The sequence below is a fragment of the Narcine bancroftii genome, chromosome 2 (assembly GCF_036971445.1).
Source record: "Narcine bancroftii isolate sNarBan1 chromosome 2, sNarBan1.hap1, whole genome shotgun sequence".
NCBI classification, from domain to species: domain Eukaryota; kingdom Metazoa; phylum Chordata; class Chondrichthyes; order Torpediniformes; family Narcinidae; genus Narcine; species Narcine bancroftii.
Window position 1 is genome coordinate 316,813,811 of NC_091470.1, and position 25,570 is coordinate 316,839,380.

Sequence of the window (25,570 nt, forward strand, 5' to 3'; positions counted from 1 at the left end):
ATCGCTGTAAGCACAGTCTAGATACAGTAACTATATACACTATGTACATTGGTGATAGATCTGTACTATCACAACTCCCCACCCCCCTCCAATGTAATAGGAGAGATGCAATACCTCTTTTCCCTTTCTGCCATAGAGATACACGAATAATGCTGTAACTGCAGCACTGTCATTGGTGTGGACCCATAGAGAACAGGGAATGGAGACACAGAGTTCCTCCGCAGGGTCCAACTGCCTGGTTTTAATGCTGATGGATCCATGCAGGCCTTAAAAAGCCTGTTAAAGGAGCTGCAATCTTAGGGTCTGTACCCAAAATGACAGTGCTTCTGCTAGCAGCAGCCTGGAGGGGTTGCAGACATTCAGGGAGCAGCAGACTGGCACAGGGCAATGGAAAATGGAAGAAACAACCTTTGTGGAGAAGGACAAGAATAGAAGATGAGCCTACAGGACAGTGACCACGGCAGGAGACCAGCAAGGAGCTCAGTGGCTAAAGGACTCACACAGGCTATGAGCGGATGGTGACTTGCGATCAAAGGACCCACACAGGCCGTGGGCTGCTTGAGTGAAACATGAAAATCTGCACACATTGTGATTGTAGTAAAAACACTGAAGATCTGTGCTGGAGGAGCTCAGCAGGTCTCACAGCATCCATAGGAGTGAATATAACCGACATTTTGGGCCTGAGCCCTTCTTGAAATTATGAGTAAAAAGTTGGCAGGCATCTGAATTAAAAGGCTGGGAGAAGGGAAGAATGAGCAGGGGAAGGAGTACAGACCAACACAGTTGTGGTTGTAATTTTGTTTCAATTTATTTCTTTTATCAAAGTTCAAAATTCAGATTTACATATTGTCAAAGTGCCAACGTGACATCTCATACAACTCTGCAATTCTTTTTCCTGTAGACCAGGCAGAATTTCTATTTATTGGGGTAATGCAAAAAACTGTACACATGAAAGAAGCATATAAAAAAGAGGGAAAATAAATAATCAAAATAAATCATGTGCAAAGTAAGAGTCCTTAAATGAGTCTCTGACTAAGTTTATCTGGTGGTGGAGGGGGAGCAGCTGTTCCTGAACCTGGTGGTGCGAGTCTTGTGGCACCTGGACCTCTTTCCTGATGGCAGCAGCGAGAACATGTTCTGTTCTTTAAATTCCTGTGGGTGTCAACATCTCTGATGATCTGTCCTGGAGCCTCCATGTTGATGCAATCATGAAGAAGGATCGCCAGTGGCTATACTTTGTCAGGTGTCTGAGGAGATATGGCACGTCATCGAAGACTCTCAAAAACCTCTATAGTTGTACCGTGGAAAGCATTCTGGCTGGTTGCTTCACTGCCTGGTATGGAGGCACCAAACCTCAAGACAAGAAAAAACTCCAGAAGGTTGTTAACTCAGCTTGCAATGTCACAGGCACCAGACTTCACTCCATCGAGGACATCTGCATGAGGCGGTGTCTTAAAAATGCAGCCTCTATTCTCAAAGACGCCCACCACCCAGGCCATGCCTATGCTACCATCAGGATGGAGGTTCAGGAGCCTAAAGACGAACACTCAGTGGCACAAGGAGAGCTTCTTCCCCACTGCCATCAGATTCCTGATTGATCAATGAACCAAAGAGACTGCCTTACTTTTCATGCACTATTATTTTTTTTATATATATTAGTGTTGCATGATGGTTCATAATATGAATGTTTGCCCTGTATGCTGCCTCAAAGCATTGAACTTTGTGACTGGTTCATACAATCAATTCTGATTCTAATTCTGTCCTGGGTGGTGTTGATCCTTGATGATTGCTGCTGCGCAATGATGTCAGCATTCCATGTAGATTTTCTTGATGGTAGGGAGAGTATTTCCCCATGATGTACTGTGCTGCGTCCACTAACTTTTGCAGAGATTTCCACTCAGAAGTATTGGTGCCCTCATACCAGGCCATGATGCAGCCGGTCACCACACATCCTACTACACATCTGTAGAAGTTTCCCAAATCTTCACAAACTCCCAAGGAAGTAGAGGCACTTTTGTGCTTTCTTCATGATGACATTTGTATGTTAGATTTAGGAAAGATCCTCTGAGATAGTAATTTAGAGGAATTTTAATTTGCTTACCCTCGCCATCTCTGATCCCACATCTCTGGTTTTCTCTTCCTAAGTAGTATAATCTGCTCCTTAGTTTTGCTGACATTGAATACCAGGTTGTTGTTGGTGCACCATTCGGCCAAGTTTTCATTCTCCCCCCTGTGTGCTGACTCATCATCCCTTTTCATACAACCCACTGCCGTGGGATGGTCAGCAAATTTGGAGACGGTGTTATGTTTGTATCGAGCCACACAATCATAGGTGTAAAATGAGTAGACCAGGGGCTAGGAACATAGCCTCATGGTGCTCCGGTGCTGATGGAGATTGTGGAGGAGATGTTCTTACCAATCCTCACTGATTGTGATCTGGAGGTGAGGAAATCCAGGATCCAATTACATGAGCCCATGTCTTAGAATTTGCTGCTCAGTTTTGAGGGAATTATGGTATTGAATGCTGGGCCATAGTCGATAAAAGAATGATGAAGTATGTGTCTTTGCTGTCCAAGTGCTCCAGAAATGTTTGTAGAGCTAGTGAGATGGAGTATCTTCCTTAAACCTTTTGCTGCAGTAGACAAATAGAAATGGATCTATGTTGCTGCTCAGACAGGAGCTGATATACTTCATCACTATGGATGTGACTGCCTCTGGTTGGCAGTCATTTAGGCAAGTTACCACACTCTTCTTGGGCACAGGCATGATTGAAATAGGTGGGTACTATGCCCTGCTGGAGTGAGATGTTGAAAAAAAATCCATGAATACATTGGCAAGTTGGTCAGCACAGGTTTTCAGTACTTGGCCGTGTACCTCGTCCAGACCAGATGCTTTCCTTGGATTCACTCTCCTGAAGTTTCCAGCTGTTAAAACAATAGTTACTTTGACAATTTTGCTCTCCACCCTTTCGTAGGCATCGCCTTTGTTCTCTCCACCTCTCCCCTCTTTGCCACTTGAAGCATGCTTGTTTTCTCAATTTTCCAAATCTGATGACGGATCCTGGACATAAAATATAGCCTATATCTCTCCCCACAGATTCTGTTGCACATGATGAAGGCTTCCTTCATACTTCCTACTGTGAACTTTTGTTTGTTGCAGCAAAAACAATAATAATGGTTAAAGATAATGTATTTGTATAGCACCATTCACATTGCCAGGACATCCCAGAGTGCTTTATCGCAAAAGATGTAATTTTGATGTATACTCAGTGTTATACTTTAGATGTACTATAATCAATTTGTGTGTGGCATTTCAGTGATATTATTTCAGGTGTAAGTATACTTCAGGATACTAGGGAGAACTCACCTATTCTTCTTTGATATAGGAGATGGAATAATGGGTAACAGGTAAAGAAGGAGAGGAGAAGTGTTCCACAGGGATCCAATCTAGGATTCCTTGTGTTCCCTGGCATACACAATGATCCTTAATACTTTGGAATTAAAAACAATAATGTTCAACAGAGATAAAGTGAATGATACTAGGTAAAACATAGGATTCCATTGACACTGTGGTTGAGGGAAAAATACACACAAAAAACTCAGTAGGTCAAACAGTGCATTTATGTAACAAAGGTAAAGATACATCACCAATGTTTCGGGCTCAAGCCCTTCATCAAAGTGTGGGGGAACATGAAAGATATCCAAACAAAAGGGGGAAGGGGGGGTGGTGAGGGTGGGAGATGATAGGTGGAGGTGGGGGAAGGGAAAAACTCCAGGGAGTGGGGAAAGAATCTAGGCTAGGTGGAGAGAGAAAGGAAGTAGGAACTGGAATAACTAGTTGGCTGGGGGGAAGTGGGGTAACAGGGAAACTGATTGGTGGAATGCAGTGAACTCAGTCTTCATACCTTGGGGTTGGAGGGTGCCCAGATGAAAAATGAGGTGTTGTTCCTCCAATCTGCGGGTGGTCAGGGTGTGGTAATGTGAAAGGCCATAGTTAGATGTGAGCTTGAGCGTGTGACTCAGAATTAAAATTGTTGGCTACGGGGAGGTCGCTTTTGTTGTGGATGGAGAGGAGGCGCTGGGCCAAGCGATCTCCTAATCTGCGACTGGTCTCTCCGATATAGAGAAGGCCACAGAGGGTGCACCGGATGCAGTAAATGAGTTCTTTGGAGGTACAGGTGAAGTGTTGCTTCACCTGAAAGGTCTGTTTGGGACCTCGGACAGTGGTGAGGGAGGAGGTGTGGGTACAGTTGTTACACCTCTTATGACCACAGTGCAAGGTGCTGGGGGGATGGGTAGGGAGGAAAGAGTGCACAAGGGAATTACGGAGGGAGCGGTACCTACGGAAGGCTGAGAGGGGAGGAGAAGGAAAAATGTGTCTGGTTGTAGGGTCCTGTAGAAAGTGCCGGAAATTCTAGCAGATAATGTGTTGGATGCAGAGGCTGGTGGGGTGGTAGGTGAGGATGAGGGGAATTCTGTGTTTATTGTTTCTAGGGGTGGGAGGGCTAGGGCAGATGAGTGGGGAATGGAGGAGGTGGGGAATGGAGGAGATGCGGGTGAGGGCTGAGTTAATAGTGGTGGAGGGGAAGCTACATTTGTAGAAGGCAGACATTTCAGATGCTCTGGATTGGAAGACCTCATCTTGGGAGTAGATGCGGAGGAGATGGAGAAATCGAGAGAAGGGGATGGTGTGAGGATGAGTAGTCCAGATAGTTGTGGGAGGTGGAGGGTTTGTAATAAATGTCAGTGGAGAGTCTGTCTCCTGAGATGGAGACAGAGATCCAGAAAAGGGAGAATGTGATAAGAGATGGACCAGGTGAGTTTGAGGTCCAGGTGAAAATTGACCACAAAATTGATGAAATTGACAAGCTCATCGCAGGTGCATGAGGCAGCCCCTATGTAGTCATCGATGTACCAGAAGAAGAGTTGGAGGGTAGTGCTTGCCTGTGTAGGCTTGGAGCATGTTTTGCTCCACAAAACCCACAAACAGGCAAGCATAGCTGGGACCCATGCGGGTTCACATGGCTACTCCTTTAATCTGGAGGTAGTCGGATGAGTTAAATGAACAAATTGTTAAGGTGAGGACAAGTTCTGTCAGGGTGTTGGTGGAAGGTGACTGCTCAAGTCTGAGGTCTGGGAAAAAGTGAAGTGCTTTGAGGCCTTTTTTGTGGGAAATGGAGGTGTAAAAGGATTGGACATCCATCGTGAAGATGAGGTGGTCCAGTTTGGGGAATATGAAGTCTTGGAGGAGGTGGAGGGTGTGTGAGGTAGATGTAGGTAGGGGAGGGATTGAAATAGGGGAGAAAAGATGGAGTCAAGGTAGGATGAATTTGGTTCCGTGGGACAAGAGCAAGCAGAGACAATGGGTCTGCCCTGATGGTTAGGTTTATGTATCTTGGGTAGAAGGTAGAAACGGGTGGTGTGAGGATGGGAGACAATGAGGTTAGTGGCTGTGGGGTGGGGGGGGGGGGGGAGGTGCCCAGAGTTGATGAGGTGAGAGATGGTGGCTTGATGGGTGATGGTGGGGTCCTGTGGGAGGGGTTGATAGGAGGGAGTATCTGAGAGCTGTCAACTGGCCTCAGCAAGGTGCTCCAGACTATAATAGCACCACCTTTGACTGTGAGTTTGATAGTGATGTTAGGGTTGTTGTGGAAAAAGTAGAGGGTGGAGCGTTCTGAGGAGGTGAGGTTGGGGTAGGAGAGGGGGGTAGTGAAGTTGAGGCGATTGATGTCCTGTCGGCAGTTGGAGATAAAAAGGTCCAGAGTGGGCAGCTGGCCAGGAGGAGGTGTCCAGGAGGAGGAAGAGGCCTTGAAGCAGGAGAATGGGTCCGGGGGGGTTGTGTCGGAGAGTTGCAGCTCCTGGAGATGGAGATGATGGAAGAAGAGTTCATCATCGCGGTGTGGACAGAACTCGTTGAGGTGTGGACAGTGGGAGACATAGGTGAAGTCTTTGCTGATGTTAGAGTGCTCCATCTCCAAGCGGAGAAGGTCAGATGGGATGGTAAAAACTAGGCAAGAGTCAGAGTGGTCGGTGTGGTGGAGGGTGTTGCGGGGAGGGGGAGTGTTGGAGAGGTCAGAGGATGGAGAAAGGAGGTGGGGAAGATTGGAGGAGGGAGGAATGTTGAGGGGATTGGCAGGGGGGAAAGGGTTGGGGAGGTTGGGGGAGGGAATAAGGGGGTAGGGAAGTGTGTAGGGATAGGATGGGACAGGGAGAGAGGGGGAGAGAAGAGTGGATGGGGTAGCCTGAGGGAGGGGGGAAGAGGATTGGTAGTTGGAGGGTGGGGGGAGAGGGGGACAGAGAGGGAGAGATGGCAGTGGAGATGGCATTGGGAAGGTTGAATGAGGGGTTAGTTAAGTGGGATTCAATAGAGAGATCAGGGCTCCAGTCACAATCAGAGTTGGGAGCCACATGGGAGGAGTCTGCGAGGAAGTTGCAGGTCCAGTGCTGGAGTGGTGGTGACAAGAGCTGCAATGAGTTGGGTGGGGTGGGGGGGGGGTGTTGGAGCGGTCGTCAGTGGCATAGGGAGCTTGGTGATGTGAGTGGCCGTGTCGGTGAGAGTCCCATAGTAAAGGCAGCGGGGGTCTGTGCCTGGGTCAGCAGGTGTGGCAGTGGATGCCCAAGGCCTGGGCTTGGGTCTGAGGCTGTGGTGGTGGGAGCTCTGAAGGGCAGGCAACTGGGGCCTGGGGCGAGATGGGGATCCACATGGAGGGTCACAGAGGCTGCGGTCTCCAGGGAGGCAAGCTTACAATCCTTGATGGATACTACCCCACCCTGACCACCTGCAGATTAGAGGAACAACATCTCATTTTTTGTCTGGGCACCCTTCAACCCCAGGGTATGAAGATTGAGTTCACTGCATTCCACCAATCAGTTTCCCTGTTACCTCACTTCCCCCCCCAGCCAACTAGTTATTCCAGTTCCTACTTCCTTTCTCTCTCCACCTAGCCTAGACGGCCCCTCCCCCCACACTTCCACCCTCACCACCCCACCCTCCTTCCCCCTTTTGTTCGGACATCTCTCATGTTCACCCACACCTTGATGAAGGGCTCAAGCCTGAAATGTTGGTGACGTATCTTCACCTTTGCTACATAAAGGTACTCTTTGACCTGCTGAGTTTCTCCAGCATTTGTGTGTTTTTTTGAAGGGAATTATACTACATTTTTGTACAAGGAAGTGAGGTCACTTATCATTTATTACCATAGTTACTACCTAACCATGAGAGAGAAAAATTGAATTAATGTTAAAGATTAATGACCTTGCATTGACCTGGAAATAGGGAAGAAGGCATTTAGTAACCTTCATATCTTTGAATATAAGCGATGGGAACTCATGTTGTAGCTAAAGAAAACATTGGTTAAGCCACATGGAGAATTATGTAAAGTACAGGAAAGATGTGATAACATTCGAAAGAATGGAGAAGAGATTCACGATGTGTCATAATTAAGTTGCAAAGAGAGATTACATAGTATGTGTAAAAATAAAAACGCAAAGCTGGAGAAACTCAGCAGGTTAAACAGTGTACATTATATAGCAAAGATAAAGATACATAGCCAATGTTTTGGGCTTGAGCCCGAAGGTTTGAAGAAAATTAGGCAAGCGTGCAAACAAAATGGTGTGGGGGGGGGGGGGTGGGGAGGAACACAGTCCCAAAAGCAGGAGGTAATAGGTGGATAAGGGAGGGAGGCACACCAACAAGCAGAGGAAGAGGGATGACTCTGTAAATGGGCAGAGAAGGGGGTGGAGAGCTGGGAGAAAAAAGACAATGGGAAAGGGAATGGAGGGAGGAAATGGAATGGAAGTAGGCTAGCAGAAACTGGAGAAGTCGATGTTAGTGCCATTCAGTTGGAGAGTGCCCAGACGGAAAGTTAAGTGTTGCTTCTCCAACTTGCGGGTGGTCGTGGTGCGTCAGTGCATGAGGCCAAAGACAGTCATGTCCACATGGCAGTGTGATGCAGAATTGAAGTGGTTGGCCACTGGGAGATCCCTATCACTGAAGGATCTCAGTGAAGCAATTTCCTGGTCTATGTCCAGTCTCTCCAATGTAGAGAAGACCACAGTGTAAGCACCGGATGTGGTAGATAACTCCTACGGGTACACAAGTGAAGTATTGCTTCACTTGAAAGAACTGGTTGAGGCCCTGAATGGAGGTGGGAGGAGGTGAAGCACTTCCTGTAGTTGAAGGAGAAAGTGCCAAGTGATGATTGGTTGAAAGGGATGAGTGGAAGAGGGAATCGCGGAGAGAGCGGTCCCTACAGAAGGTGGAGAGGGCAGGAGATGGGAAGATATGTCAGGTATGGGATTATGTTGTAGGTGGCAGAAATAATGGAGGATAATGTGTTGGATGCAGATAATAGTGGAGTGATAGGTGAGGACAAGGGGAATCCTCTGTTTGTTATGTCTGGTGGCAGAGGGAGCCAGGGCAGATGAGTGGGAAATGGAGGAGATGCGGGTAAGAGCTGAGTTGATGGTGGTGGAGGGGAAGCCATGTTTGTGGAAGAAGGAGGACATTTCAGATGATCTGGACTGGAAGACATCCTCTTTGGAACAAATACAGAAGAGGAAGAGAAATTTGGAGAAAGGAATAGAATTTTTGTAAGGGACTGGGTGTCGAGGTAGTTGTGGGACTTAGTGGGAAGCTTGTCTCCCAAGATGAAGGCAGAGAGTTTAAGAAAGGGAGAGTGTGGTCGGAGATGAACCAGGTGAATTTAAGATTGGGGAGGAAGTTGGCAGCAAAGTGCATGAAGTTGTAGAGCTCATCGCGGGTGCATGAGGCAACTCTGATGCAGTTGTCAATATAGCAGAGGAAGAATTAAAGGGCCTTCCCTGTGTAGGGTCGTAGTATGGATTGGTTCACAAAGCTTACAAACAAGCAGTTATAGCTGGGACCCATTTGGGTACCCTTGGTTTTGATTTGTAGAAAGTGGAACTAGTCAAAGAAGTTATTAAGAGCGAGAACAAGTTCTGCCAGGTGGAGGAGGGTGGTGGTGAAGGGTATCTGGTTGAGTCTCTTGTCAAGAAAGAAACAGAGCTTTGACACCATCTGTATGGGGGAGACGGAGATGTAAAAGGATAGTATTGGGTTGTTCTCATTGAAACATAGGAGGCTGGAATAACCTTAGATACTTATAAGGTTTATATAGATGACAGAGTATTTTTCCCACAATGGGGGGGTATCTAAAACTAGAGGACATAGATTTAAAGTGAGAGGGGAGAAATTTAAAGGAAATGTGACAAGATTCTGGCAATTGAAACCTATGCTGCTCTATTGCACCCATTTATCCGACAACCCTGTAAATTTTGAAGGGTGGGAGGAAATCAGGGCATCTGCAGAAAACCCATGCAGGTCACAGGGAGAATGTACAAACTCCTTACAGACAGCAATGGATTTGAACGTGAGTTGCTGACTGTGATAGCGTCACACCAAAAGTGCAGCCCATAAATCCCAGAACCATGCCGCCCATACATGGAAAGAACTGCCAGAGGAGGTGGTAATGCCAGATACAATTACAACATTTAAAGGCATTTGGATGGATACTTTGATAAGAAAGTAACAGATGTCTAATGTAGGCACACTGGATGAGCATAGTTGGTTTGAGCAAGTTGGGCTAAAGGGCTCATTTCTGCACCATACAGCTCTATGACTGTTTGACCTACTGAGTTCATCAAACATACTGTCTTTAGCTTCAGCTTCCATCTGGAAAGAGTCTGAGAGGAACACATGACACCACTTTCTTAGAACATCAATGGACTGTTAGCAAGATTTCACGTTAAAAACTTAAAATGACTATTTTCTAACTGAGCCAAAAATGTTACCAATTGATTCACAGCTAAGACAAAATGCTACTATTTTCTTTCCAAATCCCGCAGAAAACCATCGATTCTGATTTCATCTTGTGTCCTGAATTGAAAACCAATCAGCATGCAGGTTGGTGGGGCTATGTTATGGCCCCCTATTGTTGTCAGCATCTGTTCAAAATGAATTTAACCCTCAGCCCTCATTTCAGTCTGACTGCAGGATGCCCACCTAATTATGTCAGACATCTGATGACTTCCCAATTTGTCCATGTAATTTCTGGCAGGTCAACTGAGGGCTATTTAAAGTGTGAATTAACTCTTAAGGTGATGTTGCATTCCCTCCTTCAAAGTTCCATTCTAACAGAGCCAGACAATATTCTGTTACTGTGTGATGATTTATAGCAGGCATGTTCATGACAGTTTTGGTTTGTCAACTAAACACAGTGCAGATGGGGCCATGACTTCGATGACTCCTCCATAATTTTGGCTTTCTGAGTCAACTGTTTTTGTCTGGGTTATTATTGCAATTATTAATTATTCCTCATTCAAATAAAAATATTGACATTAAATCTTAGATTTTCCTCTTAACCGGCTGTACCTACTTCTTTTGCTCCATGATCATGGAGTAGAATTCCACGGAGGAATTCGGCTCCAACTTGACACTGCCAAAAGAAATAAAGTTAGCCACAAATCTCCTGCAGTTCTTTGAACTTGATGAGGAGTTTTCCCATTGAAGACTCCCGCATCTACTGCACACATTCACTTTTAAACTTAGCAGGAAATCAAGATGGAAGCTTAAAGGACAAGAGAGCAAAGCAATAATTATTCAGGATACTCTATCCATTAGTAAAAGTACTTATCAGTCACAAAAGATTTCATACTTGCTGAAATTCAAACAATGTTAATTCACAATGCCTTATAAAGCTTTGTTGGGACCAAGGTAAACTGCCTCAGGATCTTCGTGATGCCACCATCATCACCCTGTACAAAAACAAAGGCGAGAAACCAGACTGCTCAAACTACAGGGGAATCACGTTGCTCTCCATTGCAGGCAAAATCTTCGCTAGGATTCTACTAAATAGAATAATACCTAGTGTCGCTGAGAATATTCTCCCAGAATCACAGTGCGGCTTTCGCGCAAACAGAGGAACCACTGACATGGTCTTTGCCCTCAGACAGCTCCAAGAAAAGTGCAGAGAACAAAACAAAGGACTCTACATCACCTTTGTTGACCTCACCAAAGCCTTCGACACCGTGAGCAGGAAAGGGCTTTGGCAAATACTAGAGCGCATCGGATGTCCCCCAAAGTTCCTCAACATGATTATCCAACTGCACGAAAACCAACAAGGTCGGGTCAGATACAGCAATGAGCTCTCTGAACCCTTCTCCATTAACAATGGCGTGAAGCAAGGCTGTGTTCTCGCACCAACCCTCTTTTCAATCTTCTTCAGCATGATGCTGAACCAAGCCATGAAAGACCCCAACAATGAAGACGCTGTTTACATCCGGTACCGCACGGATGGCAGTCTCTTCAATCTGAGGCGCCTGCAAGCTCACACCAAGACACAAGAGAAACTTGTCCGTGAACTACTCTTTGCAGATGATGCCGCTTTAGTTGCCCATTCAGAGCCAGCTCTTCAGCGCTTGACGTCCTGCTTTGCGGAAACTGCCAAAATGTTTGGCCTGGAAGTCAGCCTGAAGAAAACTGAGGTCCTCCATCAGCCAGCTCCCCACCATGACTACCAGCCCCCCCCACATCTCCATCGGGCACACAAAACTCAAAACGGTCAACCAGTTTACCTATCTCGGCTGCACCATTTCATCAGATGCAAGGATCGACAATGAGATAGACAACAGACTCGCCAAGGCAAATAGCGCCTTTGGAAGACTACACAAAAGAGTCTGGAAAAACAACCAACTGAAAAACCTCACAAAGATAAGCGTATACAGAGCCGTTGTCATACCCACACTCCTGTTCGGCTCCGAATCATGGGTTCTCTACCGGCACCACCTACGGCTCCTAGAACGCTTCCACCAGCGTTGTCTCCGCTCCATCCTCAACATCCATTGGAGCGCTCACACCCCTAACGTCGAGGTACTCGAGATGGCAGAGGTCGACAGCATCGAGTCCACGCTGCTGAAGATCCAGCTGCGCTGGATGGGTCACGTCTCCAGAATGGAGGACCATCGCCTTCCCAAGATCGTATTATATGGCGAGCTCTCCACTGGCCACCGTGACAGAGGTGCACCAAAGAAAAGGTACAAGGACTGCCTAAAGAAATCTCTTGGTGCCTGCCACATTGACCACCGCCAGTGGGCTGATAACGCCTCAAACCGTGCATCTTGGCGCCTCACAGTTTGGCGGGCAGCAGCTTCCTTTGAAGAAGACCGCAGAGCCCACCTCACTGACAAAAGGCAAAGGAGGAAAAACCCAACACCCAACCCCAACCAACCAATTTTCCCTTGCAACCGCTGCAATCGTGTCTGCCTGTACCGCATCGGACTGGTCAGCCACAAACGAGCCTGCAGCTGACGTGGACTTTTTACCCCCTCCATAAATCTTCGTCCGCGAAGCCAAGCCAAAGAGAGTAGCAGAGACCCCTAGTGTCCACAACATTCATGAATAACCAAAGTTATCCCAAGTACTACCCTGCCTCCACCAAGGATTTAAAATCTAAAAGGGTGAATACCAGCTCTTCCATTAAAAGGTATTGTCACACAACAAAAAGTCAACCTGCACTATAAACATTCAGATTTATTGTCAGAGTACATACATCACATACAATCCTGAGATTCGTTTTCCTGCAGACGAGGCAGAATTACCACTAGTTGGTAGAGCAAAAGAAAAAAAAACTGTACACAACGTATATATGTAAACAAATAAAGAAATGTAAATAAACTGACCGTACATGCAGAGAGGAAAATAAAAACAATAAGAGCACAAGTAAGTCCTTAAATGAGCCCTTGATTGAGTTTGTTGTTGAGGAGTCTGGTAGTGGAGGGGTAGCAGCTGTTCTTGAACCTGGTGGTGCAAGTTTGTGGGACCTAGACCTCTTTCCTGGTAGCAGCAGCAATGAGAACAGAGCAGGTGGTTGGTGGTGTGAATCTTTGATGATTGCTGCTGCTCTCCGACGGCAACGTTGCCTACAGATGTTCTCATTGGTGGAGAGGGTTTTGCCTTTGATGTCCTGGGCTGTGTCCACTGCTTTTGCAGGGCTTTATGCTCAGGGGTATCAGTGTCCCCATACTAGTCCATGATGCAACCATGGTGCATTATTGTGTGGTACAGGAATTGTTCTGCCCACAGCCTCAAGAAACTGCAGAGGGTTGTGAACGCAGCTCAGGTTATTACACATAAACCCCCCCTCCCCACCCCACCCCTCCCCATTCCATTGACTCTATTTGTCCTGCCTACTGTCTTGGAAAAGCAGCCAACATAATAAAGGATTAATTCCACTGGAGCCACACTCCCTTCATATCCCTACTGTCGAGAAGATTTAGAAGTGTGAGATCACCACCACCAGATTCAAGACAGTTTCTTTCCTGTCATTATCAGACTCCTGGATGAACTTCACAATGGTGAGGCTATGTTGCCTTTGATCAATACCAGTGGTTTTCAATTTTTTTCTTTCCACTCACATACCACTTTAAGTGATCCTTTACTAATCACAGAGCACCTATAGCATAGGGATTACTTAAGATGGTATGTGAGTGGAAAGAAGAAGTTTGAAAACCACTAAGATCGCTCTGTAACTCTGCACTTCTACACTGTGTCTTATTTGGTTTGCTATGTATGCTATACTATGTATGAGATGTCCAGCTGAACTGCTCACAAAACAAACTCTGTCACTGCATTTTGGAACATGTGATAATAAACCTAAACATTAACTTAACTGAAAAAAAAAGTTTTGAGAGATACAAGTAAAATGTAATAAAGTAGGTTTTGTTCAGATGGACAATCCGATTGGCATGCATGAGTTGGGCCTATGGGCCTGTTTCCATGCTGTTTATCCCTATGGTTCTACTCCCATTCCCATTTAGTTCCATACATTTGATCACCTCAGCTAAATGATGTAGATCAGGGGTTCCAAACCTGGGGTACATGTACCCCCAGTGGGACATTTGCACTTTTCAAGGGTACATTGGGTCTGAGAGAATAACCACTACTGTACAATACGTGGAGTTGTAATCTGCAGTCAGATCGCACAATGTTGTGTTTTTTTTTAATCCTTAATTTTTAAGGATACACGGGAACCTATAAAAATGCCCAAGGGGTACAGAGGAACAAAAAGGTTGGGAACCCCTGGTGTAGATTATGAATAGTTGGGCCCCATTTATAGTTCTCAACAATACTTGTCTGGTCACAGCTTCCAACCTTAAAATAACTCACAACACTTTGTTTTTGATCTGTTATCCCAGGAATGGGCAACCTTTTTTTTTTAAAACTCACATACCACCTTAATGTGCTCTGTGATTAGTAAGGGAGTGGAAAGAAAAAGTTTGAAAACCACTGTTTTGATTGTACCTAATTGACTTGTTATGTGCATAGTTTCATAATTCCAAAGGAAATAGGCCAATGGCAATTTTTCACAAGCAAAATATTTCAGTAACAATTGGTTCTAGAGCAGTGGTTCTCAACCTTCCCTTTATATGTGGCCTTAAGCAATCCTTTACCAATTGCAGAGCATTTATGGTATAGGGAATACTCAAGGTTGAATGCGAATTTTAAAAATAGATTGCCCACCCCTGCATTATCCAATGGCATATAACTCCCAATTCCATTGCATCTAATCTTGATGTCCAAACTCACCTGCAGATCTTATTGAAAATCTTTAAAGTACTGTATCCACCAGTTTTCCTTCACTGGGGAGAGCCCAGTGGCTACTGGAGCCAGGACAATTATTGCAGCTATGGAAGCTGCACTTGCTCGGACCATAATACCAAAAGATCATAAGGCGTAAAAAACAGAATTCGGCCATCGTCTGTTCTTCCATTCAATCCATGACTGACGTATTTTACCTCTCAACCACATTCTCCTGCCCATGACTGACAGCGTGGAGCATCTGTTTGTGCCAGATTCCCAATACTGAGCAGATCCTGGAATAGCAGGAAGCCATTGAGAATGAATTTGATTTGTCAGTTCTCCTAAATGCTATAAATTCAGTTTCACCATTATCATGATTAATCTTGCATCATTGTTTTTACTATGTGGTTTTCTGTGAATTTTTAAATCCAACATGGCACCAGAGCATTGCAACATTTTACAATTTCAATAAACTAAACCAATAACATCCTCAATGATAATCAAATATGATCTCCCATTTATAAAGCTATGTTGGGTCTGCTCAGTCATATTTTCTAAGGGTCCTGATAACAAAATTTTTAATCAAAAATTCCTGAAATTTTCCAAGTATTAATGTCGGACTAACAGATTGTAAGTTCCCTCTTTTTCTTCTTGTTCCTTTCTTAAAGAGTGGAGTCATATTTTCTGCCTTCCAATCCATAGGGACCATTCTGGATGTCCTTTTAACCATCTTACTGACTGTCTTATTAACTTCAAGGTTCTGTGGACATGTTTTCCAGAGCCATTCTATTTCTCTGACCACTCAGTATTCTCCATTTATACTGTATGTATCCCCTTGCCTTGCTCTACCTCACACCTCTATAGTGGAGTTTCACTTGCCATTTCACTAACTGACTAACCAAACCCATCTACTTTTCCTGCACTCTTTCCAAACATCTTTATCATGTCCCTCACATCTAAAATTTTAATATCTAAATAAAGAATCAAGGAACTGAGCACTGAGCCTAATGGAACCTTAGTGAAAATAGCCTTCTGTCGAAACAGCACCAGTCAGCTATTATGCTTTGCTTTCTGGTACACAGCCATTTAAAGAATTCCTTTGCTTTTCTATATCAAATCGGTGTGGTGGTGCACTGTTAGACAGAAGCCAACACACAAAACCGAAGAGACTGCACAACAGGCTTTAATCGGCAAAGACATCCACAGAGCAGGGCTGGTTCCACTGCTATAAACTCTGAGGGAGTCTTCAGAGGACCGGCTCAGGCTTATATCCCGGAGGGTGATTGACACCCAACCGGGTGGGGCTTGATCCATTCAGGTCGGCTGATGGACAGCCGGCCAGGTGTTGTCCTGTCCCCCATACTCTCCTGCAGGTACAGAGATTGCCCCCATGCAGTAGGCCGGAGGTATACCACCACAGTTGTCTCTTCAAAAATCATAATCCTCATACAGAATTTATTTTAACAAACCCATGCTGAATATCTTTGATTAACCTGTGCCTTTCCAAATGAAGATTTATCCTTTGCTCAAAATAAATGGCCCTATTATTCAGGCTGACTTGAATAAAAGAGTTGGAGTCAAGGGCATTGAAGACAGACTAGCAGTTCTGGAGGAATTCAAAATGTTCTTTCCAGAGGGTTGTAAATGTCCTCTCTGTCCCAAATTAACTCATCCTTGTTTCTGGTTCTTGGGTGTTGAGGGCGAAGGTGGATTTCACACTTGTTGAGGTCTTGACCTAATCTTGATGAAGGGTTCCGGTTCTAAACATCAACTGTTATTTTTCACCCACTGATACTGCTCCACCCATTGAGTTCCTCCAGCAGATTATTTGTTGTTGCAGATTCCAGTATCTGGTGTCTCCTGTGTGCCTTCAGTTGTTCTTGAGTTAACTGCGTGATGATACAAACTAGAAAAGTCCTCATTTCCATTTGAATTCTGCTTTAAATTTGCTCATTTCAATCTGGCTGATAAAAGTGTGTCAATAATTCATAGCCCTTGAGCTAGGAAAAGAGTAAAGGTTTTGCTCTAGCTCTTATATAGTGCCTCCTGCTGGTAAAAGTGTGAATGTAAACCTGAGGTGAAGTCAAAATTAGACTTGATCGTGATGCACCCAACACTCACTGCCTCAGATTATACATGATGCCCACATAAACTGGTACATTCAAAGTTGACTAGTATTAAGGCAGAGAAAGTAATTGATAACATCTTTCAGTAATTCAATGTAATCTATATTTTACAATGTCATTTGTTTTGAGATTTTCAAGATGGCTTTTGGAAAATTCTTGCCACAACCTCATCAGGAATGACTGCAATCTTCATTTGGGCTCGATCTCTCTGCTCTCCAAGCATTGAGCCCTGATGCCAAAAAAACAATGAAGAGAGTTTTATGTAAGTCAAGTGTGGCCCTTATGTTCAGTGAGAAGAGGCATACTACTTACTACCTGGGGCTGGTGCAGTCTGCCTTTAAGGCTGGATTTAACACCATCTCACCATCACAACCAACACCAGCCACAACTGAAGCCTGTTTGATTGTCATAAGTGTCTTTAATTTTGTGGTTCTTGATAATAAAAAAAACTTAGAATTTCAAACGACTGGATGTGTGACAGCATTAAACACAATGGGATACTACTGCTAAGAGACTTATTAAAAAGTTGAAAATACAGGGGAAGATTGACCTCCTTCTTTGGTCAATCTGAATCCATGAGCTTTATTCCCCATGAGATTGGAGCAGGAAAAAATCCCCATATGCTCCAAGTATTGTAGGTGCATTTTCATTCTTGTTTTGTACCTCCCATGCTAATTAGGTCTTTAATCTCACCTACTCTGATAAAATTGACATTGAAGGATATCAGCTGTAAGGATCACAGACAACATAAGCACATGGAAAGTAGCTTGTATATTCACAGGCCCAGAATATCTATCTTCTCTATCACCTCTTGGCCTCTCCCTAGTTACTTCCCTTTTTAAATATTTATAGTTTTAATAGTTACTTCCCTTTGATTTTGATGATGGTGAAAGTTTATTGCCATTACATAAATACAATATAGAGATGCCCCAAAATTCTTACTTGCAGCAGTCAAATAGGTGAATGAAATGCACCAACAACAATATCTGTAGCATAAATTTGTCAAGTCAGAGAACCAGATATTAATATAAAAGTGTAGGTTATTAAATATTCACAGTCACATTTCATACAGTTAGAGATATCTTTTGGTGGTCCTGGAGAAGTTTATGGTTAGCGACAGTTTAGTCTTGATAAAGTGTCTCGACCCAAAACAATGACTGACCATTTCTCTCCATGGATACTGCCTGACCTCTTTGCTCACTCACAATTCCAGCATTGTGTTCTTGTTTTTCTCCAGAGTTGTTTTGCTATTTGCCACAAGGAGGCAACCTCATCACAAGTTGTCCTTGCAAGCAAACAACAATGCAATGTTTTCAGTGCGAAAACTGAAGAAGAAAGGCAAGTCGATACGTTTTTATCAGCCGCAAATGCTTAGGGAGTAACTTTAGATATTAAATCACCTAAGTTGTAAGAAGGTAAGAAGGTAGTAATTTTTTAAGTCTCCAACCTTTCAAGGGCAACAATCTTCCCCTGTATTTTCAACTTTTTAATAAGTCTCTTAGCAGTAGTATCCCATTGTAAAGATTTCATTGGTATCATGTTTTAATGCTGTCACACATCCAGTCGTTTGAAATTCTAAGTTTTTTTTATTATCAAGAACCACAAAATTAAAGACTCTATGACAGTCAAACAGGCTTCAGTTGTGGCTGTGTAATTTTGTAAGATCTTTCTCTGCCCTTTCCAGATCTCTCTGCCTCTATCTCAGGAGACAAGCTATATACTGACAACTTACTACAAACCCACTGACTCTCACAGTGACCTAAATTAAAAGTCCTATTCCCCTACTTCCTGTAAGAGTGCCATTCCTTTCCTCTGGTCTCCGCCACATTTAAACTCAAAATTCCATCCTTTATCAGGAAATGCAGCTTCTCCTTTATGTGGACAATGGAGGCATCTTCCACATTTCCTTAATTTCTGAGAGTTCCTCTCTCATACCCTCACCCCAAACAGAACATGGATAGGGTTCATCTTGTCCTCATCTTTCACCACACCAGACTCTGCATTCAGCATGCCATCCTTTGTCACTTCTGTCAGTACAACTGGAGCCCACCACAAATCACATCTACCCCTCTCCATCCTTACCTCCTTCTGGAAGGATCACACCTTCTGTGACTCCCTTGTCCAGTCATCCTTTCTCACCCATCTCTCCCGTGACTCCTGATACTTTCCCGTGCAATCTAGGAAGTGCATCACTTGCTCTTATACTTCCTCCCTCACCATCATCCAAGGACCTAAACAGCCCTTCCAAGTGAGGCAATGTCACATGCACTTCCTTCAACCTTATCTAATGCATTTAGTGCTCCGGAAGTGGCCTCCCCTACATTGGTGAGCCCAAGTGCAGACTTGTGGACCATTTCACAGGGCATCTACACTCTGTCCACAATGGCTATGCAGAACTCCAAGTCGCACTCCGTTTCAGCTCCCTTCCCATTCCCACACTGACCTGTCAATCCTTGGCCTTCTCCACTGCCAGAATGAAGCCCCACATAAATTAGAGAAACCACACCTCATAGCAACCTCCAGTCCAATAATATAAACATTGAATTTTCCAATTTTAGATAATGTTCCCTCTCCCTTCTTCTTCACAGCTACTTCCATTCTTCCCCCATTTCTACTGTACCCCCATTTTTGTCCCCTTTTCCATCCACCTCCGCCCACACCCCACACATTCTCATCCCCCTCACTTTCTGCTTCCATCTTCCTCCACTATTTCTTCGACTAGATTATCTCCCCTCTCCCTATTCATCCTTCATTCCCCTTTGTTCTTTCTGGTCTTTCATTATACCATTATGGTCACCTCCTTATTTGATTCCAGCACTTCTCCCACTCCATTTATCATCCACCTCACCCTACATGGCTCACCTTCCTCCATTTGGCTTCATTTCTTCTCTCTCTCTCTCTCTCTCTGGCATCTGTTGATCAATTGCCTCTGTCTGCAATCCTTCACCTCTCTCTGGTTCACCAGTCCCCTACTGGGCTTCTATCCTACCCCCCACCCCACCTTGTCCTATACTAGCTACCACCTGGCCTCATTTCTTCTCTCTCTCTCTTTGGCATCTGCTGATCAATTGCCTCTCTCTGCCATCCTTCATCTCTCTTTGGTTCACCAGTCCCCTACTGGGCTTCTATCCTACCTCCTGCCCCACCTTGTCCTATACTAGCTATATCACCGCCACCATCATTTTTGAGGAAGGGTTCTAGCCTGAAATATTGACAATATGTTTCTCCCAGTGATGCTGCTCGACCTGCTGAGTTCCTCCAGCAGATTGAGTTTTGTTCCAGATGGTAGCTTCACCGAGGGCTTTAAAAGTACCTCAATTGGGGTGCAGTTCATTTTTACCATATCGTGGGGATGCTGACCATAGCTGTTCTGAAATGTCATTCAACACTTAAAAAGAAACCACTTACTCTTCTGTCAAAGTCATTTTGCGTGAGGCTTTGGCTAATGTGAGAGGAGATGGATGTTTAGAGTGTAACACAATATCAGGGATCCAATGCCGGCAGAAGTTTACTAGTTCCAAAAATGCCCTCATTTGTTTCGGTGTCTGTGGTTGCTGAAACCGCATGAATGGTCCTAGACGCTGAGTGTGAGTCGTCTTTCCAAGGCACTTAGAGTAATGCTGAGGAATTTAATCTCCCACTGTCCCTGGTTACCTTTTATTGTGGGACGACATATCCCCAGTTCACTAGGGTGATGGTATCTTCTTCGTTCTCTTCCTCTCCCAAGATTGCCAACAGCAGGTCGTTGACGTATTATAGTGGAGTTCCTGGTGAGAGAAAGCTTTCCTAACTGTCCCTGTAAAACTTGTGAAAATAAAGTTAGCGAGTGCACAACTCCGAGGCAACTGGGTCCAGGTGTACTGATGACCCTCATAGGAGAAGCCAAAGAGATATTGGCAGTCATGGTGCAGTGGTATAGCAAATAAGGCATATTGTAGATCTTCCACTATAAAGACGAGAGCATCTGCAGGAGCCTGATTCTTTATTGTTGCTGTGTTGGGGACAATCAGGTGCATTGGTGCTACAATGTCATAGATCCTGCACTAGATGCTACTTGGACCTCCCTGGTTTTAGGACCAAAAATATAGGAGTGTTGCACAGTGATTGGCAAGGGACAAGGATTTTCTGAGCTAAAAGGGACTGAACAAGTGGTCTGATTTCTTCTTTCACCTCAAACTCAAGAGGGTACTGTGAAATTGATGGGAGCTTCACCAAATGGTTTTAAAAGTACCTCATCTGGGGTGCAGTTTGTTTTTCCAGCCTCATGTGGGGATGCTGACCATAGCTGTTCTGAAATGTCATTAGCGGATGGCACACGATGTCAGTTTACAGTCCCTGTAATTTTTTTCACCATTGTGGCCATAACTCTGTGGTCCCTTTCACAAATGTCTGGGATTCATGTGAATGAATGTTAGCTTTGGTTGTGAGAGTCTGTGTGAGGAACTCCAGCTCCTTAGCCCTGTGGCCTTCGTTTATCTCTAGGGTAACATGAGGTTGGACCAAGCCTCCACAACTTGCCTGCCTAGTAATTCTAGGTAAAGCACTGAAGTTTGCTTGAATGTAATGACTATTTGATTTTGTGCACAGGATTGAAGATTACTGGAAACTGTAGCCTTGAAAACATGGACAGAGGAAGAATGGCCAGTAAAAAGAACTTTCTTGAAAACACATTGCACACGCTTAGAATAGGTAGGAGGGAGGGATTGTGTAAATAACTTAGTGTTGATATTGTTGTTCTGTACTCCGAGAATTAAACTAATTTTGTTTAAAGGACCATTGCTTTGGTATATTTCAATTGCTGCTGGTATATGGGGTTCACTGAACCCATAATATTGTGTGAGCTCATTAGATTTTGTATCATTCTAAACTATTTGCAGTTTTGGGATCATAAACTTTTAGAGTTTTGTGATTTATTGCTAAATTGTTTTTCCAAGCTAATTTAAAGCTTGTAAGGGGGAACAGCTGCAATGGATATTGGTGACTTTATGAAGCAACCATCTTTTGCTGACATGCAGAAAATGAGTAAACAAGATTTGATATTCATTGCTGGGGAATTAAAGCTTGATGAAGTCAAAACTGGTATGAGGAAATTTGAAATACAGAGAATTATAGCAAAATATTATATAAACAAATAAATATTTGAAAAGGAAGCTTAGAAAATTTTCATGCGAGTAGCTCTTTTGAACTGCAATTTAAAAAATTTGGAGGTGGAAGAAGATGAAAGAATTAGGAAGTATGAGGAAGCTGAAAGAATTAGTATGTTTGAATTAGAGAAGTTAAGACTTTGGATGCAGGGAGAGAATAAAACTGAATCTACATCTTCTGCAGATAAGTTTATGGCTAGTAGAGAGGTTCATTTAGTTCCTCCTTTTGATGAGAGGGATATTGATATCCATTTTCAGCTTTTTGAAAAGGTTGCTCAGAGCTCAAAATGGCCGAAAGGAAAATGGCCTCTCGTGCTTCAATGTGTATTGAAGGGAAAAGCACAAATGGCATACTCTAGTTTGAATGCAGACCAAGTTGCATATTATGACACTGTTAAAAAGGCAATATTAAAGGCTTGAGTTAATTCCAGAACCATATAGACAAAAACTTAGGAGTTTGGAAAAAGCATGGAACCAATCTTATTGAAAAATCTGTATGTTTTGATCATTGTTGTGCCTCAAAAGATATAAACAATGATTTCAATAGATTGAGAGAATTGATTTTAATTGAAGAAATTAAAAGGAGTGTGCCTAATGAGATCAAATTATATCTGGATGAAAAAGATGTAGCTACATGGCAACAGACCGTTCGTTTAGCTGATGAGTATTCATTGACTCATCAGCTGGAATAAATTCCAGTATAGTAGGCCTTTTCAGAAGTTTAAGGTTGAACAGCCCAGTAAACTTGACATTAATCCTGGGGAGAAAATCAAGAAACCAGATGCGGGTAAGGGTAATTTAGTAAAGTACAGAATTTCAAGTTTTGTCTGTTATTTCTGTAAGAAACCTGGTCATGTTCGGTCAAATTGTTTATTATTAAAAAGGAAGAAAGAAAGAGAGGTATAGGTACACAATCCTTTATCTGAAACCCTTGGGGGTCAGTGTATTCTGAATTTTGGATTTTTCCGGATTTCAGAAAGCCAGACTTAAGCCCACCCTTGTGCTGTCGTATCCACCCCCATTCCCTTCAAGTCGGGTTGCTGTCTCCTCCAACTCCCCGCCCACCCAACTCGCACTGCCGGTCTCTCTCCCTCCCCCTCGCCTACCCAACTCATGCTACCGGTTCCCCCCCTCGCCCCCCGACTCGCACTGCCGATCTGCACTCCTCGCCCACCCGACTTGCACTGTTGGTCTCTTCCCCTCGCCTGCCCAACTCACGCTGCCATCTCTCTCCTCACTTGCCGGATTTTGGAGCTTTCCGGATTTTAGATGTCCGGATAAAGGATTGTGTACCCGTATTACCAGAAGCTTGTATTCAGACAGTTGAACGTAAAGAAAACAAAGGTTTCATACCTGCTAAGGAGGTTATGAATGTAATCAGACCTTTTGTATCAGAGGGCTTGATTTCTGTGAATGAAGGAACTTCACAGGTGCCTATTAAAATTCTCAGAGACACAGGGGCTACCCAGTCACTTTTGTTGGAGAATGTCTTAACCCTTGATCAGAAGACTAACACAGAAGAAACAACTTTGATTTGAGGTATTGGAGGAGAGAAAGAATCAATTGCCCTGCACAAAATAATGTTGAATTCAGAATTAAAGGACCAGTTGCAGTGGGAGTTACCCATGCAAAAGAATCTCATTCTTATTTGGAAATGACTTAGCAGAAGACAAGGTTGGGTTAGTCTTGAGATTAACAAATAATCCAAGTAATGATAAAGTTGATGAAGATTGTGAAATATATCCCGTATATGCGATGACGAGATCTTTGTATAAGAAGATGAAAACAAAGGAAGAGCCAGTTGTTAGAGATTTGCCCAGTACTTTTGAAATAGAAGAGAAACAGAAAGAACATGTTAAATTTGATAGTCAAGACTTATCTTTGTTCAGGAAAGATTTAATTGAGCAGCAAAGATAGATTTGGATCTTGCTGACAAGGAATAAGGCTATGAATGAGGAGGAAAGTAAGGAAATGCCCTGTGGATATTACTGGAAGGGTGAATTGTTAATGAGAAAATGGAGACTGTGTGATGTGGCTGCAAATGAGGAATGGGCAGTGATTCATTAGGTGGCCATTCCTAAAGTCTACCAGAATGAAATTTTAAATTTGGCCTATAGTACACCTTTGGGAGGATATTTTGGTGTGAAGAAGACCATGAATAAAATTTTGAAACAATTTTTCTGGCCTGGTTTGAGAAGGGATGTTGTAAATTTTTGCCAGACATGCCACATTTGTCAGGTTGTGGAGAAACCTAATCAGGGTCCTCCAGCAGCTCCTTTGCAACCTATTCCTGTATTTGGGGAACCTTTCACTCAAGTTATCCTGGATTATGTGGGTCCCCTGCCTAAAACTGAAGCTGTAAATCAGTACTTGTTAACAATTATGTGTGCAGTGTCAAGATTTCCAGATGCTATACCATTGAGGAATATCAAAGCAAAAACAGTGGTAAAGACTTTGCAAAAATTTTTCACTTTTTCTGGGTTACCTCAAGAGATCCAAAGTGATCTGGATTGTTTCAGCAGTTAGTGTCTGAAGCGAGGAATTAAACAGATAGCTTCATCTGCATGCCACCCTGAAACTTGGAGATTTCATTCTACTCTCAAAAATATGATGAGGATTTATTGTCCGGAGAATAGAAAAGATTGGGATGAGGGTATTCATTTGTGGTGAACCGGCCCTGCTTATATCGCCACGTGGCGGGACAGCCATGGGGAAATGGAGTCGTCAGAGGTTTCTCTCTGACTCCAGCATCCCTGGGCAGCGATTATGACGTCACAATGCACCAGGTGACTGAGCTCAAGCTGCCCTTAAAGAGGTGCACTGAATTTGAATAAAACTAGTCATTAACGACCATAGGTGTGGTAGCAATGATTTCCTTCAGCTCCTGCAATCACCACAGTGATGGCCCCGACGGGCCCAGACGTCTATCTGGACCCAGAGAATGATGGACACAGCCGAGGTGAACGCTGTAGCACTCAAACTTCCCCCCTTCTGGCCCCATTGCCCACGGACGTGGTTCAGGCAGGTAGAGGCACAATTCCACCTCGCAACATCTCAGCTGACGCTACAAAATTTTACCATGTCGTGGGCAAACTGGACCAGGGCACGGCGGCAAGGGTGGACGGCATCATCATCAGCTCTATCCACTATCTCACCCACCCCTCAGTAAAGACTACCGTGAATATGGTGGCATAGCGATTTGTCTGGCATGGCCTCAAGAAGGAGGTGGCAGCGCTAACCTGCAACTGCATCAGGTGCCAGACGTCTAAAGTCCACAGGCACTAGCAAGCCCCTGTTCAATATTTCAACTCGGCAACACGAAGGTTCCAGTATATCTACGTGGATGTCGTGGGCCCCTTGCCGGTATCCAGGGAGTCGCAGTACCTGTTTACCATAATGGACAGAGCAACCAGGTGGCCGGAAGCCATCCCGGTCCATGAGGTGTCAGCAGAGACCTGTGCTAGAGCCCTGATCAGCCAGTGGATCGCTCGTTTTGGTGTGCCGGTGCACATCACGAGTGATAGAGGCGCCCAATTTACATCCGCACTATGGTCGCAGCTGGCAAGGGTTTTAGGGGTAACACTGCATTACACCACGGCATACCACCCACAGTCTGAAGGGTTGGTAGAGAGGTTCCACAGACACCTAAAGTCTGCTCTGATGGCAAGACTTTCTGGCCCCAACTGGGTGGACGAGTTGCCC

The 25,570-nt window shown here is 44.3% G+C and overlaps 1 protein-coding gene across 3 annotated transcripts in view; it reads right to left on the reverse strand.

Annotated features, from left to right (window-relative positions):
* Positions 1-25,570, reverse strand: part of myom1b (myomesin 1b) — a 196,277-nt gene that overhangs the window by 170,110 nt on the left and 597 nt on the right. For 2 of the 3 annotated variants that reach the window (XM_069921754.1, XM_069921752.1), the window contains exon 2: positions 20,379-20,491. The gene's annotated coding sequence lies outside the window, so the exon portion shown is untranslated. Of the gene's footprint in view, positions 1-20,378; positions 20,492-24,353; positions 24,597-25,570 lie in introns of those variants that run through there. The other variant, XM_069921753.1, reaches the window with a different exon arrangement.